General features: G+C 35.2%; 2 pseudogenes across 1 annotated transcript; both read left to right on the top strand.

Annotated features, from left to right (window-relative positions):
• Positions 265–1,895, top strand: Olfr1078-ps1 (olfactory receptor 1078, pseudogene 1; annotated as a pseudogene).
• Olfr1077-ps1 (olfactory receptor 1077, pseudogene 1) lies at positions 2,257–5,023 on the top strand (annotated as a pseudogene). Its single transcript, NR_033507.2, has 2 exons — positions 2,257–2,303; positions 4,492–5,023. The product of NR_033507.2 is annotated as an olfactory receptor 1077, pseudogene 1 (transcript).
• Positions 5,024–5,576: the final 553 nt, after the last annotated feature.

Genomic DNA, 5,576 nt, shown 5'->3' with positions numbered 1-5,576 from the left:
ACAGCACCAGTTCCATCCACAACACAGAGATGTTTCAGAAACATTTTTGTAACATTTTTGTATTTCTGTTTTTAAAGTCATAAATACGAGTGTTATGTATGTGTATTAATGATGGAATTTTATGTATTAAAATTAAAAGAATTAGATTTATGTTACCTATAATAGTTTATAAAAATCCCTCCCAAAATTACTAAACCCTGTTGATTATATGATGTTTTACTTAACAACAACAACAACAAATGTCTGATAAGCTAGAATGGAGAAGCACAACTCAGAGTGGTCAGAGTGGTGAACTAATTCATCCTGTTGGACATCACAAATTTCCCTAAGCTATAGGTGTCACTGTTTTGATTGTTCTTCATCATCTATCTGATGTAATGTCAAACAGCTTGAGCGTGATCCTCATTACTGTGGTGGACTCCAGGTACTTCTGTCTCAGACATATACCTACTACAGTTCTTGTTTATTCAATAGCTGTTGGAACCAAAATATAAGAAATTTTATTGTTGATCAAAAAACGGTATAGTTTAGCATTTGTGATACACGGTTAACCTTCTATATTTGGTTAGAATATTGACTTGTAAGATTTTAATTCTGTTTTCAATGTCCTCTGACCACTTTCTAGCCACTGTAAGCCTCTGCTCTTATGATACTCATATGTCAAGAATAGTATTTTGGTTACTGGTGCAATCTTTATTTTATAGCTCAATTGTGACTGTTCTATTCACAGTTAAGATTTTTTATTGGTTATTTTATTTGTTTACATTTCAAATGTTATTATCCTTCCTGCAAGCCCCCTATCACATCACTCCTCCCTCCTGCTTTTATGAGAGAGATTTCCCACCCATCCATCTTCTCCCTCCTCACTGCCCTAGCATTCTCCTATGCTGGGGCATTGAACCTACAGAGGACCCAAGAGGCTCCCCTTCCAATAATGCCAGATAAGGCAATTCTCTGCTACACATATAGCTGGAATCATGGGTCTCTTCATGTGTAATCTTTGATTGGTGGTTTAGTACCTGAGAGCCCTGGAGGGTCTGGTTAGTTAATATTGTTCTGTCTATGGGGATGCAATCCGTTTCAGCTCCTTCAGTCCTTCTCCTAACTCTTCCCTTTGGGTCTCCATGCTAAGTCTGATGGTTGGCTATGAGCATCTGAATCAGGCTCTTGCAGAGCCTCTCAGGGGACAGTTATACCAGACTCCTGTCAGCAAGCCCTTCTTTGGCATCAGAAATAGTGTCTAGGTTTGGTGTCTGCAGATGGGATGGGTCCCTAGGTGGGCCAGTCTCTGGATGGTCTTTCCTTCAGTCTTTGCTCCATTATAAGTCCCTATATTTTCTTTAGACAGGAACAATTCTAGGTTAAAATTTTTGGGATGGGTGGGTAGCTCCATCCATCAACAGGGGTCCATACATATCCCCCGGGTATGGACTGTATAGTTTCTATCTTCCCTGTATTAGGTATTTCAGCCACTGTCATCCCAAGTGGGTCCTGGGGACCTCTTGCTTCCCTGGCATCTCAGACTTTCTAGTGGCTAACCACCAGTTTCCCATTTTCTACTGCCATACACCTCTGTTCAATTTCCTGACTCTCTGTACTTCTCCCCTGATTTCTCCTATACCCGATCCTGCACAGTTAATCTTTTCACTTTGTCTTTCTATGTGTACAATGCCATCAGTCACTTCTACTGTGAGAGTCTTCCTTTGTTATCATTGATTTGTTCAAATATAGACAAAATTGAAGCGATAATATTGATCCTTTCACCTTTTAATTTGATTTCCTCTATTCTAGTTTCATGCAGCTCCAGTAATAGAAAACATCATTTTTATCCTTGTATAATTGAGAATTATTTCATTCCTCATTCGTCTACGTTTGTCTCTGGTAACACACCTTACAATTTTAAGTTAAATTGAACTATATTTTATATGAAATATCTTATTTGCTTATTTATTCATAATTGGATACTAAGTTAGTTTTACATCCTGAAAATTGTATATATTGTTACAATAAACATGAGAGCACAAATTTACCATTGAGAACTTAGCTGCAATACTGTTAGTAAATGCTGTAAGTAGGAATGGTTGCCTATTCAACAAGTAAGTAATCACAGATGAATACAAATTGATCCTGAGAGTTTATAACCTCTAGGCATTATCTCATTAGCCTTTCAAAAAATTGCTGGTAATTAATATTTTTGAAGTCTCCTCAGGGAGAGACTCTATGGTTTTAAAATACACAAAAATATATCTCAGAAACACAACCAAGAACCAGGGAGGGAAATGAAGGCAGGAATTTCACAGCTGGTAAGAGAGTGGCACAGTTAGCCCTGTAGTTTAAGCTAAGGGCGTGTATGACTTTTTTTTTTTTTTTTACTAGACTATCACCATCAGGAAGTTCTCATTTTTGTTTCCTTGTCTACTCTTTCTAATATTCCAAGACACCTGGACAGGAAATATACCTCTTCATTTCTTTATTTCACGTTAGTTTTTGAACACTTTCACTGATCTTGAGAGGGAAAATGCTATTACCTATCTTTAAGTATACACAGAAATAATTTCTATGATATTTTGTTCTTGTAAAAACCTCTAAATCTCTTTCTCTTTCGCTGTCTCTCCCTCTCTCAGATACACACATACAGTCAATTTTATTACTAAAGAATGGCTTAGATGAGAATCAGGTAATAAATAAAATCTATGTGATTTTATTTAAAGAAAGGAGTTTGGGAACACAAGTATTAAATCAATGATTATGTGTTCTTACCATGCTCAATTATATTTGTCCCTAAATTAACTAAGTATCACTTAAAAACATTACTCTAAACCCAGAGGACCATCTAAGATAAAGAAAATAGCTATCAAAAAGATAAAATGTGAGAGGGGAATTAGAATGTGTGTGTGTGTGTGTGTAATATTAAAACCTATTATGTTAAATTAATGTAAATAATTGAAACTTTAACAGAATATTTTTAGAGAAAACATATAGATGTGTTTACTTTTCTAACTTTTAAAAAGTTTATAATGAAGCCCGGCATGGTGGTGCACGCCTTTAATCCCAGCACTCGGGAGGCAGAGTCAGGCGGATTTCTGAGATCGAGGCCAGCCTGGTCTACAAAGTGAGTTCTAGGACAGCCAGGGCTACACAGAAAAACCCTGTCTCAAAAACAAACAAACAAACAAAAAACTACGACTGAATCATGCCTGATATACACACACACTTATAAAGAAAGAGAGACCCTTGGTCCTGCGAAGATCATATGCCCCAGTACAGGGGGGTGCCAGGAAGCAGGAGTGGGTGTGTTGAGGAGCAGGGTTGGGGAGGGTATAGGGGATTTTCGGGATAGCATTTGAAATGTAAATGAAGAAAATATCAAAGAAAAGTCTACCAGGAAAGTTAGTATATCCAGTTACTGCTTGAAAACCCTGTGTTTATCATCTTTGTAACTATGTCCAGAAAGCACAGATTTGTTAGATCACTTATTTCTGTTTCAGGTTTTCAAAATCCATACAGAAACCTGTTGATCTTAAAAATACTAAGAAAATATTTCATACATCTCACATTTCTTTACCAGAGCTAGTGCTAGGTAGTATGTAAGACGATTTCACAGATACTCTCATTTACACGGTGTTTGGTTTCTTCAAATCAATAGATTATGAGTTTAAGACAATTTTGATGGGTAAGGCTAAACTTATTCATAGATCTGATTAATATGGATTGTGATAACAACACCAAATATTCCATTTTTACCTGTTAGGATTCTGTAGAACTACACATGAAACTAGACTATTAAATATTTCTAGAATTTTCTGTGGGTATATGTACTATTATTGGCACATATTTTTCATGTTACCATAATTATCAAATTATCAAATATCACAATGTGGTAGTAATCTTATCAGCAATAAAAGTACGAGAAAAATGAATTTTATCAATGTTTGTATGAATCCAATTATATACAATTAAGATACTTTATTTTTCACATATATTATATATTCATATATGTTAATCTAGACACATACTTCAGTGTGTATAGCAACATTCTCATGTCCTGAGAGTATTAAGGTTTGAGGTTAAAGGAGCCCTTGGCTACATATTAAGTGTAGGAGGATGTTTTCTATATTAATTAAAATCTAATATTGAAATAAAGTGACTTCTCTCGTTTTCGTAAGTAAAGGATGTATTGTTGGCAAAGATTTATGTTATTCTCTGATTAAAACTTTCATTGCTTAAGGAACAAGATCCACATCTGTGTCTTTCCAGCCACATTTGAAAATTGCATCTATTATATATATATGTCTCATATGTATATATATATATATATATGTATCATTATATATACACATATATAATACATATATACATATCTACATATGTATGTATGTAGATTGTTTTTAAAAAATAATTGCAAATGTTTCAATATACTTTACTTAAGCTACTTTGAATAATATGATATTTGAAATCTATTCACTGTGCATTGGTTTCTACTCAAAACAGCTTTTACCATAATCCTGATGGAAAACCACAGCCTCACATTGGTGACTGAATTCATCCTGATGGGTATAACTGAACGCCCTGAACTGCAGGCCCCATTGTTTGGACTGTTCCTCATCATCTATATTTTCTCACTGGTGGGCAACTTGGGCATGATCATCCTTACCATGGTGGAATCAAGGCTACAAACACCTATGTACTTTTTTCTCAGACACCTTGCTACTACTGACCTTGGTTATTCAACAGCTGTGGGACCAAAAATGTTAAGAAGTTTTCTTGTAGACCAAAATAGAATATCATTTCATTTCTGTGCTGTCCAGTTTGCTTTCTTTAGCATGTTCATTATTAGTGAATTTTTTATTCTGTCTGCAATGTCTTATGACCGTTATGTCGCCATCTGTAAACCACTCCTCTATAATGTCATTATGTCACAAAGAGTGTGTTGGGTCCTAGTGACAATCCCATACCTTTAGAGTATATTTGTCGCTCTCATAGCCACCATAAATATTTTTTCTTCTTCCTTCTGTGGCCAAAATATTATCAACCATTTCTACTGTGATGGTCCTCCTTTGACAGCTCTGCTTTGCTCAAATAAAGAGGAAAGTGAACTCTTAAATTTAATATTATCAACTATTAACTTGATTTCTTCACCACTGGTCATCCTTGTTTCCTATCTGCTCATTCTCAGAGCTATTCTCAGGATGAACTCTGCTGAGGGCAGGCAGAAGGCTTTCTCCACCTGTGGATCTCATCTGACAGTAGTTATTGTATTCTATGGGACATTGATTTTTATGTATGTGCAACCTAAGTCCAGTCACTCCTTAAACACTGACAATGCAGCTTCTATTTTTTATACCCTAATCATCCTTATGTTGAATCCCTTGATCTACAGCTTAAGAAACAAAGATGTAAAATATTCCATTAGAAAAACAGGGAAAACCATACAAAATATCTTTTCCTAGAAATCACATGTTGTTTAATGTAACTTTATTTTACAACAAATCAGTTCAATTGCTTTACATGTTTTAGTCAAAAAAAAAAAGTAAAAGCAAAGGAAAAAGGTTCTAGGAAGAAGAAGCAGATGATGA

This window comes from Mus musculus, chromosome 2, assembly GCF_000001635.26.
Source record: "Mus musculus strain C57BL/6J chromosome 2, GRCm38.p6 C57BL/6J".
In the NCBI taxonomy this organism is placed as follows: Eukaryota; Metazoa; Chordata; class Mammalia; order Rodentia; family Muridae; genus Mus; species Mus musculus.
This window is presented reverse-complemented; position numbering and strand designations above follow the sequence as displayed.